Below are 13,678 nucleotides of genomic sequence, written 5' to 3'. Positions count from 1 at the left end.
AAATGGGAAAAATAAATAAATAAAGCTAAATACCAGGAAAATGCACACATTTTAGTGTGTGGAATTGGTTACACCTTTTTCACTTCTCAGGCCTCTGTTTTGCCTGCTTCTGTGTTCTCAACTCGTGTCTAAAGAGACAGTGAAGTTCCCAGAGAAGTGATTTCAAGATAAGAGACAAGGCTATGGTAATATCCTAACAGACGTAAAGAAAACTGATCAAAGATTGAATTCACGGCAACTTGATCAAAACCCCAAATTCAGTGTGGCCCCAGGTGGGCCTGTCAGGAGCTCTTGAATTGCAGTGGTGATTCTTATCACACTCAGAGCGTCTACAGCTGCTCCTCCGAGGTGGGCTGTGGACCAGCAGCAGCAGAGTCTGAGGCCTCGCCCTGACCTGTTGCAGCAGAATCTGCATTTTAACAAGGTCCCCAGTGAATTACATGCCTGTGGTCTAACACTTCTAAATTTATTCACATCTCCGATGTCCCATGCCCTTCAAGTTCATTCCAACAAAAACATTGTGCCAGGCTGATATGGCTCAGCGGCTGAGTGTCAACCCATGCACCGTAGGCTGCGTGCAGGAGGCAGCCAGTTGATGTTGTTTCTCTCTCTCCCTCTTCCTCTTGCTCTAAAAATCCACAAAAATATATATTTAAAATATGTATATATTTCTGTTCAACTTTGGTTTCCCAATTCATTTGCAAGTGAGCATTAATTAAAAGAGATCCTAAAATATGATTACACCTCTGTTTTTATGATGACAGTGGCATATATATTTTTTCAATCACATTTGGCAACTTTATTAAATGCCAAAGAGTAAAATACTTTTGAAACCTCTCTCTCTCTCTCTCTCTCTCTCATTGGGAGCAGGTTGTAAATCATTTTCATTTATAGGTGTTTCTTTTTTCTTTTTTTTAAAATCTTCACCAAAGATATTTTGGGGTCAGGAATCAAACCTGCATCCCAGGTACATGCCCTGATCAGGAATCTAACTCACAACCTTCTAGGGCACTGGAAGATGCTTCAACCCATTGGGCTACACTGGCCAGTACTATAGGTGTTTCTTTCATTTAAGTATTTTTTATTTTGTATAGACATAATTTAAGCAAAAAATCACCAACTTTTTTAAGTAAAGAGGGGCAAGCTTATTTTAATATCATTATGTCAGGCTAAGCTCACTTTTCTATACAGAATTATTATAGGTTTTTCTTTTAAAGTGGAGGATTTGGTCCAGCAGATTCCTGAGGCACTTTTTTACTGATGTGAAAATTATTAATTTCTTCAGGAACAATAGACAAGTACATCCAAATTGCTGCTTCTCCTTTTGTCTACAATCTGATGTTAAACATCAGGATTGGGAGTGGGGTGGGACAAGAAGATGAAAAACTAAACAGCCTGCATATAGTGCCTGTCAGGAGTTGAGAACACACTGAATTTTGCTATTGTTCTGATGTTTTTCAAAAGTATTTTACTCTTTGGCATTTAATAAAGTTTTTGAAGTTATGACATATAATATGATTGAAAGTATATGCCACTCGGCCCGCGGACTCAAGGGTCCCAGGTTCGATTCCGGTCAAGGGCATGTACCTTGGTTGCGGGCACATCCCCAGTGGGGAGATGTGCAGGAGGCAGCTGATCGATGTTTCTCTCTCATCGATGTTTCTAACTCTCTATCCCTCTCCCTTCCTCTCTGTAAAAAATCAATGAAATATATTTTTTTTTTTAAAAAGAAAGTATATGCCACCTTCATAAAAAAGAGAGAGAGACAGAGACAGAGACAGAGACAGAGAGGGAAGCCCTAGATGATGGCATCGTTTCCAACTTGCTTAGCTGGAGGCGACACCGTCACTGAGGCAGAGCACAGAGGGAAGCAGGGCTGGAGAAGGGTGGTGACTTTGGTCGTAGGCCTTTGGGGTTGGAGGGGTCAGAGGGAGAGCGGGGGACATGCCTGCCCGGCGTGGGCGCCAAGCACTGGACATGCGAGCCCGGGCAGGGCCAGGTGTAGGGACGGGGCATCAGCACAGCGCTGCAGGCACAGCCACGCTATCGCCGCAGCCTCTGCTCACACATGTCCCGCCAGCACGCGCATCTCCAAGGGCTCCTACTGGGTCCTCCCGGGAAGGGGGGCCGGATGGAATAGATCGGGGGGATGTCCGCTGACTATGTACGTACACACGCTGAAGCTTTGCATGTGGACATGTATCCAATGAGGGAAGGTGAGCTTCTGAATGAGCTGAGCAGGGGGGACGTGGGGAATGATTCTGTTTAGAGGACAGGATGAAAAGGAAGAGAAGAACCTGACTAGAGAGTCGGTCCCGAGTCCTGTGAGTCAATGCAGAACGTTCCATGAAGAAGGAGCGGCTGCTGAGCTGGAGGAGAGGGGAAGAGGCCTGTGTGCTCAGTGCCGCTGCCATTGCTGGCCCTAGAAAGTGCGCGAGGTGGAGAGGAACTATGGTCAGATTCACGGAAGCGTGGTGCCACCAGCAGAGAGCACCCAGCTCAGAAGCATCGGGCACAGAGAGGACATTTCTTGGCTACAGGTGACCGATCATATTCCTAAAATTATCCCACCACTCCCCACTTTTTAGCTAACTTTTGACTTGCCATAGGACCAGCACACCTAGAAGCGTGAATGTAAGTATTACACAAACCTGTACGAGGTACACACCAGTCATTCCTGCTACACCCTGCGAGGCCAGGGGACCGGTAGTTGTTGTGGTAAAGCTGGGCTGTGCCTGTGTCTTTCCCAGAACATTTTTCTAGCCACAAAATTAACCAGAAACAAGAGAAGCACAACCTCCTCCCCGCTTTTCTCAGCCACAGAAAGGCAGGGTCTCCAATAGAAGAGAATAAATAACGGACCAAAACCAAGTTAGAAATACCAGTGAGGCAAGGCTGGATGGCATGCAGTGGGCTCTTTGCCAGCCAGCAGCTGACTGAGCTCAAGGTTGCAGTTTGGATGACGATGCCCATATTAAATGAACAAGGGACAAGACGGAGCAAAAACAAAGCCTGAGGGTTTTGGACTATTCCCGTCCTTTGCACTCGCTTTTGCCACGAGTTCACCCACTTTCCTACGGGCAGGCTGCAAACTGCCCGAGCCAGCACACGTGCTGGTGGACCGAGGAGCATTACCCACCTATGACCTCCATTGGCAGCCAGCTTTTCCCCTAATGTGAGTCTGGGGGGGGGGGGGGGGGGGGGGGGCGGAGACCAGGGGGCACTCATCGAAAGCCCGCTCACCTGGGCCTCAGTGTTCAGGATTTCCATCCTGGCCCTGCCACTTCCTTTCAAGAGTTGCCAAGTACCACTTTCTATAATAATGAACTATATTTCAGCGGCTGATACTAACCCGACGAAAAGTGGCCTCACAATAAGGACATCTCAGATATAACTGAACAAGGTGTTCTCAGCTAGAAGGTGCCAGGGTTGGGGCAGCAGCTCCACATGCTGTGCAGGCCCACGCCGCCCCCCTCTCTGCTCTGACAGCTTCAGCGTGTTGGCTTGTAGCCTCAGCTCTGCCCTCACGGTCACCAGGTGGCTGCCGTAGCTCCAGGCGCCACGGCTCTGTCCAAAGTCGATTTCTATCTCTCTGTCTTTTGGTCAGAGCGGTCATCCTTCCCAGAAGGCTTTGCACTCCTCCACCCAAGTCCCGCCGCCCAGATGGGTCATGTGCTCATGTCCCAGGTGCACAAGGACGGGAAGGAGAGCACACAGCACGCTCAGTCTCTGTAGCGGGAAAAAGGAGTTGGGATGGCTGTTGGGTAGGCAGCCAGCATCCACTGCAAGCAGCAATAATGAGAATAAAAACTAATATAGCCGCTACCATTCGTGGAGCTATCGGGGCGTGTCAGGCAGTGTTCGAAGGGATCAGCACGCCTTACCTTGGTTCATCCCAACCACACTGCTACGAGACTGGTGTTTTACAGGCCAGGAAACTGAGGCTCAGAGAGATTTTTAAAACTTGCCATGATCGGTCAAGGGCACATGCTAGGGTTTCGGGCTCGATCCCGGGTAGGGGGCATGCAGGAGGCAGCTGATCCATGATTCTCTCTCATCATTGATGTTTCTATCTCTCCCTTCCTCTCCCTTCTTCTCTGAAATCAATGAAAATATATTTTTGAAAAAAACTTGCCACGATCGACCTACCATTTGTCAGCCCACTCTCGGCCTGGAGGAGACCAGGGTCAGTGCAGCAGCTGTGACCTCGGAAGACCCACAGTTCAGAGGAAGCCCAGGCGGGAGCTGAAACAGCACAAAGTGGTGAGATAAGTGCTATCGATGTAACAGGGCGTGAGTTAGTAAGAAAACGCTGGCCTCAGCCCCCCTTGCCTCTCCCCTAGGCACGCGAGACCCACATTGTGCTTCCAATAAAAGCTCCAGGGGGCCTCAGGAGGAGGCGAGCTCCCCAAACTGGGAGGAGGGGTGCAGGCATTTCGGGCTGGGTGACACTGCAGGGCTGCCTCACGGTGCTCAGGGAGGTGACAAGACCCAGGGGAGTGCCTGTGTGATGCTCTGAGGGGAGGCTCCCACACACACACACACACACACCCCGCGCTGCCTGGGCACGCATGTCCAAGCTGGGAAGGAGCAGCGAGGACCCCGCCTAGCAGGGCAGGCGGACTTGGACTTGGACCTTGGACGGCAGCTGCTCAGATGGGAGCCCAGAGGGCTCGCCATGAGTGTCTGCCCTGCATGTGACGCCTCGCCCTCTCTTTCACCCTGGAGGCAGGGAGAGATGCCAGCAGCCACAGAGAGTAATTGATTATATTCTGGGGCCAGAGGGCTTGGCATCAGACTTAGTTTTATTTGGAATAACACACTCCCATGGCGTTCGGTACATCCAGGGAGAAGCCAGCCTGGCCTGACAGCTGCATGCACAAGTAGATCAAGGAGTCGCTGCTTCTGCCCTGAGGAGAAGAATTCCAGGGAAGCCCGCACAGGTGAGGTGCAGCTTAAGCAGGGCCTGAGGGATGACCAGGAGATCACTGGGGGGTGGGAGGGGGGGGGTCTATGCAAAGGCAGAGAGGTCTGAGGCCTTGCTGCTCCGCAGCAGTGTGAGCAGCCTGCGCGGTGGGGGCACCGAGGTCAGAAGGGGAGGCGGCTGAAGAAGGCACTGCGGCCTCATCTTGAGCTCCAAGATGTGGGTCAGTCACACCCACGTGCAGAAACAAGTCTGAATTGCAGGCTTAAAACTGCAGAAATGAGTTGAAATCAAAGTTTCTAAACTTGCACTTTTAAGTAGAACATTTTCTTATTCATGAGCCGCTGTATACATTGACGTTAACTGCAGCTCCAATCTATAACTAAGACACAATAGAGATCAATTTTTCCTGACCACAATGGTCTTGGATGCAGGAAGCATGATTTTCTGTTGTAAATGTTTCCCTCCACGTCCTGCATGTTTCAGGGTTCAGGATCTGGAAGAGGAGCCGCACACAAATGAAAGAGAAAAGACAAGAGATAATTTGGGAATATTGGGGGGCCGGGCGGGTAAGTCCAACTCAAGAGGAAGGACTTCCACTGGTGCTCAGGCCGCACCAACCTTTTATAGTCAGAGGTAAAAGGCAGTGGTTACCATAGTTACACAGTTCTTGTGAGTTTCACCTGTTTTGACCATAGTTACACTTTCTGCACTTCCCTCAGCCCATTAGCTTCCCAGGTAAGATCTGGGGAGTGTTGTAAGGTCAAGCCTAATTATGCTAAGAGGACTGAGCCCTCTAAGCTGGTACTTGTTTGTGACTTTGCCAGCAGGTCAGTCCGAGGCTCAACCCTGTATCGGTTCCCCACATCTTTCCTAGTGTTAAGCCTGACCTGCGTGCCCAGTGACAAGGCCGGCGCAAAGCTAACCACTGTCACTCTGAAACCCTCCCCCAGCCAGAGTCAGTGAAAATCCAGGGTGTGATCCGGTCCAGATGGTGGGGAGGGCCTGCAGATTCAGTCCACACGTGTGACTTCCAGAACGTGGACTCCCTCTGCGGTCACCCGAACTGGCTCCCCGATGCAGGACACAGGACCTTGCCCTGGCCCAGCGTCCCCGGGGACACCAGGCAGCCATTGCCTCTGAGCTGGGCACAGGCCCCGGCTCCTCCCCAGGACCTCCAACTGGCCGTGGCCCCCCTGAGCAGGGAATCAGCCCAGCTCAGCCCACTTCTGGGGGCCCGGATCCCCCAGGCCCTCTCAGGTTAAAGTTCAAGTGTCTAAGCCTGCTCTAAAGCAGTGTTTTTCAAACTGAAGATCATGGCCCATCAATAGCTTATAAAATCAATTTAATGGATCATGGCCTATAACGCTGTAATCATTACATGTATTATTTTTTATTGTTTAAGATTCGAAGGGTGAAATGACTCGTTAAATTTTATTTAATGATTCATTTGTTTTGGTCATGCATACATTTTTTTTTCAACCATCTAAGATCTTTTTAATGTTTTTGCCAAACACCTGATTATGAACAAGTTCAAACACATCAAAAGTTGAAAGAATTGTACAATAAACATACATATCCCCATCATCTAGAACAGTGGTGCTTAACCTTCCTAATGCCGCGACCCTTTAATACAGTTCCTCATGTTGTGGTGACCCCCAACCATAAAATTATTGTCGTTGCTACTTCATAACTGTAATTTTGCGACTGTTATGAATTGTAATGTAAATATCTGATATGCAGGATGTATTTTCATTGATACAGATTGAACAAAATTAAAGCATAGTGATTAATCACAAAAACAATATGTAATTACATATGTGTTTTCCAATGGTCTTAGGCGACCCCTGTGAAAGGGTCGTTCGACCCCCAAAGGGGTCGCGACCCACAGGTTGAGAACCACTGATCTAGAATCTATATTTAATTTTGTAGATTAAGGTATAATTTAAATACAGTGAGATTCATCCGTTTTAGTGGATAGTCCAGTGGTCCACAAACTTCGGTTCGCGAGCCACATGCGGCTCTGTGGCCCCTTGAGTGTGGCTCTTCCACAAAATACCACATGCGGGCGCGCATGTATAGTGTGATTAAAACTTCGTGGCCCATGCGCAGAAGTTGGTATTTTGTGGAAGAGCCACACTCAAGGGGCCACAGAGCCGCATGTGGCTCACGAGCCGCAGTTTGCCGACCACTGGGTGAGTTTTGACAGACACAGTCGAGTAGCCACCACCACAGCCATAATACAGAATAGTTCTTCAACCCAAGAGAGTCTCCCCGGCCCTTCGCAGCGCCTCCTCCCCCGGCCCTCCCCGGGCCCCTGGCCACCACTGGTCTACGTTCTCTCCCTATAAACTGCCATATAAACAGTCATACAGTGTGTGGCATTTTGAGTCTGGCTTCTTTCATAATGCATTGGAGATTCTTCCGTAGTGTGTATAAAGCAGATGTTTAAAAATTGCTAAACAGTCTTCCCTCGTGTGGATGTGCTGTTTATCCACGCACCAGCTGGGATGTCTGGGTTGATTTCATTAGTTGGCGATTGCCAATAAAGTCGCCACAAACACTTGCAGATGGGTTTTTGTGTGGACCTGAGTTCTCCAGGGTAAATGCCTAGACAAGTGGGTCGTGCGGTAAAACATCTTTTATGTTTATAAGGAACGGCCGCACTGTTTTCCAGATGACGGTACCATTTTGCAATCCCAGCAGCAGTATGAGAATCCCAGCGGTTCCAACCCTCACCATCAGCTGGTGTTGTCTACATGTTGAAAGTGTTTGAGCCATTGCAATCTGTGTGTCAAGTGTCTCGCGGTGGTTTTATTTTGCAACTCCCTGATGACTAATGATGTTGATCATCTTTCATGAGCTTCCTGCTATGCATCTGTATTTATTAGGTTCAAGTCTTTTGCCCATTTTTAAAAAATTGATTTGTTTTCTCATTGAGTGTTGAGGGTTCTTTATATATTATGGACATAAGACCTTTGTCAGATATATAATTTGCAAATATTTTTCACGGTCCGATTCGTGCCTTTTTATTTCCTTATTTCTTCAACCTTTGAAGAGCAGAAGCATTTGCTGAAGTGCAGTCTCATTTTTCATTTGTGTTCACATGAAGGTTTTAAATCAGCTTTACTGAGATATAAACCTTACAATCCATCCATTGAAAGTGTACAGTGCGGTTTTTTTAGTATATTCACAGGGTTGGGCAACCTTCACCACACGCAATTTTTGGAACGTTTCCAGTCCCCAAGAGGACACCCTGCAGCCCTACACCATCTGTTATTCTTCCAGTCCCATCGCCAGCCCTGGACAATACTCATCTGCTTCCTGTCTCCATAGACCAGTGGTTCTCAACCTTGGCTGCACATTAGAATCACCTGGGAATCTTTTTAAAATCCTGATTTCCGGGCCTCATCCTCCGGAAATTCTGTTTCTTTGTTACTAATGTTGTGGCCCCACCCCATAACAAAGAAACAGAATTTCCGGGGGATGAGGCCCAGAAATCAGGATTTTAAAAAGATTCCCAGGTGATTCTAATATGCAGCCAAGGTTGAGAACCACTGCCATAGACATTTCACAAAAATACCATCACACAACATGTGATCCTTTGTGACCAGCTTCTTTCATTTAACATGTTTTCAAGGTTCATCCGTGTTGTAGCATGTATCTGTACTCCATTTTTTAAATTCCTAAATAATATTTTCTCGTATAAATACCCCACATTTTATTTGCCATCAGTTGGGTACTATGAATAATGCTTCTGTGAATATTCATGTACAAGTTTCTATATGGACACACGTTTTAATTTCTCTTGGGTATATAGCTAGGAGCAGAATTGCTGGATCATATGGTAGCATGTTTAAACCATTTGAAGGACTGCCAGACTGTTCTCCAAAGGGCTGTCCGTGTCATATCCCCATCAGCAGCGTATGAGGGTGTGAAGTGATGTCTCACTGTGGTTTTAATTTGCATTTCCCTGATGATGCTGAGCATCTTTTCATGAGCTTCTTGGCCTCTTATATATATATATATTTTTTGGAGAACTGTCTATTCAGATCCTTTGCCCATTTTCAAATTGGGACTTTATTGTTATTACTGAACTAGTGCCCCAGTGCATGGATCCGTGCACATGAAAGGAAATTAATTAGAAGGTGGCCAGCACAGGACTGGGCGAGACAGGCTGGACCCAGTCCCTCCTCAGCTGGCCGCACGTCTCCGGCAGGTGGGGTCCCGCAGCCTGGCCTGTGGGGAATCAGTCGAAAGCAGCTCTCCAACATCCCCTGAGGGGTCCCAGATTGTGAGAGGATGGTTCTCAAGTGATGCACCCTGGAATCGGGCTCCCTCCTCTCTGGTTCCAGGGTGCATCCTCCGAGAACTGCTGCTACCAAGTCACCGCAGCTTAGCAGCTCCTGCATTGAGCATCTTCCCCCTGGTGGTCATTGCACGTCATAGCTACCAGTCAGACGGTCAGATGGTTGCTTAGCCTTTTCTATATATAGATTGTAATTGTTGTTTCCATATTCTAGATACAACTCTCTTAGCTGCGATCTGATTTGCAAAAGTTTTCTTCCATTCTGTGGATTGTCTTTTCACTTTCTTGGTGGTGTCCTTTAAAGCACAGAGGCTTTTAAAATTGATGATGTCAAGTTCATCTATGTTTCTTTTGTTGCTTGTATTTTTGTGTCATAACTAAGAAATCATTGCCTAATCCAAATTGAGGAAGATTTACACTTATGTTTTCTTCTATGAATTTTGTACGTTAGCTCTTACATTTAGGTCCTTGCTCTATTTTGAGTTAATTTTTGTATATGAGGTGAGATAAGGATCCAACTTCATTCTTTTTTTTTTCTTTTTTTAAAAAGGGGGTAAGCAACTGAATTGCTTCATCCTCTGATATGTACTCTTTTCTGACAGTTTAGAGATGCTATTTTTTAAAAAATATTTTATTGATTTTTTACAGAGAGGAAGGGAGAGAGATAGAGAGTTAGAAACATCGATGAGAGAGAAACATCGATCAGCTGCCTCCTGCACATCTCCTACTGGGGATGTGCCCGCAACCCAGGCACATGCCTTTGACCGGAATCGAACCTGGGACCTTTCAGTCCACAGGCCGACGCTCTATCCACTGAGCCAAACCGGTACCGGCCAACTTCATTCTTTTGCATGTGGATATGCAGTTATCTCAGTGCCATTTATTGAAAAGGTTAGTCTTTCCTCACTGAATTGTCTTAACATGCATTAATATTTTATTATATTTACTTTATGACATATCTGTCCGTCTTCCCATTCCTCTATCCATCCATCAATATATCTTATTTTTTGATGTTTTTCAAAAAGTAAGTTGCAAACACCAGAATACTTCAGCCTGAATATCGTCAACTACAGTTTTATATTTGTCCTCAATTTTAATGTAAAATTTACATACAATGGAATGCACAACCTAAGTGTCTCATTTGATTAGTTTTGACAGATGCATTCACTTGTGCAATGCAAATCCCTTATCAAAATATAGAACATCGACACCACCCCAGAAAGTTTCCTCACATGCATTTATTTTTGTATATTTATTTTTAACAAATGCATGTGCCCATGTAACCACCGCCCCAATCAAAATATACACCATTTCCATCTCCTAAGGAAGTTCTCTTTCACTTCTGTGCAGTTAACATTGCCCCACCCCACCCGCACCCAAGCAACACTAATCTTGTTTCTACCACTATAGCTTGGTTTTGCTGTTACAGAATTTCACATACATGAAGTTCTATGATGTGTACTATCTTGTGATCAGCTTATTCTGCCTCTATAGAAAATATATGAATAGAAAATATATGAATGAGTGGCATCTTGCAAGGTGAAATATTGCTTTGTTGATGTGTGTGTGTGCGTGTGTGTGTGTGTGTGTGTGTGTGTGTGATTGTACTGAGCCAAAATAGAAAATGCATTTCTTTTTTTAATATATTTTTTAAATATATTTTTTTATTGATTTCTGCGAGGAAGGGGGAGAGAGAGAGAGAGAGATACATGAGAGAATCACTGACTGGCTGCCTCCTGCATGCCCTTAATGGAAATCGAGCCTGCAACCCGGGCATGTGCCATTGACTGGAATCGAACCCAGGACCCTTCAGTCTGCAGGCTGAAGCTCTATCCACTGAGCCATACCAGCTAGGGCTTAATATATTTTTATTGATTCCAGAGAGGAAGGGAGAGGGAGAGGGAGAGGGAGACGGAGAGAGAGATAGAAACATCAATGATGAGAGAGAACCATTGATCGGCTGCCTCTTGCATGCCCCCCACTGGGGATCAAGCCCTGACTGGTAATTGAACCATGACCTCCAGGTTCATAGGTCGATGCTCAACCACTGGGCCACGCCGGCCGGATGAAAATGCATTTCTTACTGTGGGTTGTCATCAAAGAGATTTAAAAGTTACTGTTCTCCTGGAACAGAACGCTGTTTCTTTCCTTCCTGCCCTGTCACTCTCCCTGCCTCTTCAGCGTCCTGATCGCATATGAATTACCCCAGTGATTGGTCTCCCCTTCACACCTGTCAAGTTCTGTCTCTTCCCTTGGGTCACTCCCCACCTGGTCTCACTCGCCCTCACACTGGAGAACTCCTACTCACCCATCAGATGCCCACCTAGTTGGCCTCTGCTCTAGAAAACTCTCTCTGTTCCTGTCCTCCCCTTTTAGAACTGGTACCAAGCCTTACTCACCATTGCAGTTCCCAGCTCCTAGGATGGCTGATTCATAACAGGCATCAGTAAATATTCACTGAATGCGTGAATGAACCCCAGGGCTCTGGGTGACAGGGTTTTAGATACACCAACCTGATTCTTTCCCAAGGCTCCATTCCTGCTTATTTTATATCTCTGATTTGTTAACCATCATGCTTTACAATCTCCTTTAATTGCCCTGAACCTTAGTCTTTCCGTTTCTTCTCCCTGTGCCCAATGTTAGGCCTTTCATCATTGTTACTCCCTCCCAGACATGCTGAGGCAAACAACTCTCATTTATGAGGATGACATCATAGCCTTATCTTTGTGGCCTTTGCCCCAGGATCCTCCCCCAATCTTGCCAAAGTGATATAAATTCTGTGACTGTGGATATGGGAGGAAGTGTGTAAGATGTGTGTGTACCTGCACCTAGAGAGATGTTCACCAAAATGTCACAATGGCTACATCTGAGATTTCAGATTATTTCACTTAATTTTTTTATTATATATTTTTATTGGTTTCAGAGAGGAAGGGGGAGAAAGAAAGAGATAGAAACATCAATGATGAGAGAGAATTAGTGATTGGCTGCCTCCTGTACTCCCCCTACTGGGATTGAGCCTGCAACCCGGGGCATGTGCCCTGGCCAGGAAATAAACCGTGACCTCCTGGTTCATAGGTCAACGCTCAACCACTAACCCACACAGGCCGGGCTCTCTTAATTTTGTATACTTTTCTGTATGGCTTTAGCTTTCTAACTGAGAATTACATTCATTACCTACTGCTATGGTAATGCTGCCACAAGCCCTCCGTGGCCTGCAACAGTAAGCATTTATTGCTTACACTCGGTTGTTGATTAGGTGGCTCTGCTGATCTTGGCTGGACTCTCATGTCTGGGCATAGACTGGCTGATCTAGATTGGCCTTGACTGGGACAGTGAAGGTGACTTTGTGGCACATTATTTCTAATCCTGTGGGAGAGCCCATCCTGGAGACATGCTCATGACAATGGCATGAATGCAAATAAGTCCAGTCATGGAAGCAAATTTCAAGTTTCTGCCCCATCACATCTGTTAACATCCCATTTTCCCAAAACAAGTCATGCGGCTGAGCTCGCAGTCCAAGTGAGAGACACTTATAAATTACATGGCAAGGAGTGTGGGTACAGGGAGGGAGGGGTAAAGAATTGGGACCATCATTGCAATCTCCTACAAACGTGTTCTAACTTTATATTCAGAAAAAGCCCAAATCTTTATATTCAGAGCTCCAGCCCAAATCCTCCAGCTGGTACAGGTGAGAGACGCCTGTGGAAAGGGGAGGCAGCTATTTCACCCCGGAAAAATCTCAAAGTGTCTCATGGGCTCTGAGGGATCACATGCTCACCTCTGACAAAATCACTATGGCTGAGACCACAGTGTCCTGAGTCACCACCCACTTTGGGGTTGGGGTGGAGTTGTTTGGACTGAGAGCTGGAGAGGGTGGCTCTTCAGAGGAATATCAAGGATGCTGCAAGAGGGGCCGACTCAGATAAGATGGCCCAGGGGCTCCTGAGACGAGGGCTGGAGTGCGCTTCATTGGCACGGGGGACGGTCCCAGAAGACACTGAGGGAGTGGGGAAGTGAAGGAGGAGGGAAAGAAGCCAGTGAGGTGTGTCCATGAGCTGGGGGACCGGGACTCCGTCTCTCTGGGACCCCTGGGAGGCTGCTGACCGTGTCTCAGAGCTGCCCCCCACATTCCCTGAGAGTGAGGACCCGGGTGTTCATCCCCCGATTCCAATCATCGCTGCTGAGGCCTGCCCTTGTGGGCATCAACTCTCATACACCCTCTGCTCGGGTGAAGCTGGCTCCTGTGGCCAGAGAATGCCTCGGGCAGAGTCTCCGGTGCCGGTGCCGGCAGCGCACGCGCGGCTGGGACTGATAAGTGGGAGAGGATCTGGGCGGGGCATCGACAGTGTCTGCTGCAGAGGGAAAACAGGTCATGGTGCCAACCAGCTGTTAGGACAGGGGCTCATTTTGGTCTGGGTCCTTCTCTCAAGGAAAGGAGGCCATCG

The sequence above is a fragment of the Myotis yumanensis genome, unplaced genomic scaffold (assembly GCF_028538775.1).
Source record: "Myotis yumanensis isolate MYYU_CA2020_CCGP unplaced genomic scaffold, mMyoYum1.0.hap1 SCAF_4, whole genome shotgun sequence".
In the NCBI taxonomy this organism is placed as follows: Eukaryota; Metazoa; Chordata; class Mammalia; order Chiroptera; family Vespertilionidae; genus Myotis; species Myotis yumanensis.
This window is presented reverse-complemented; position numbering follows the sequence as displayed.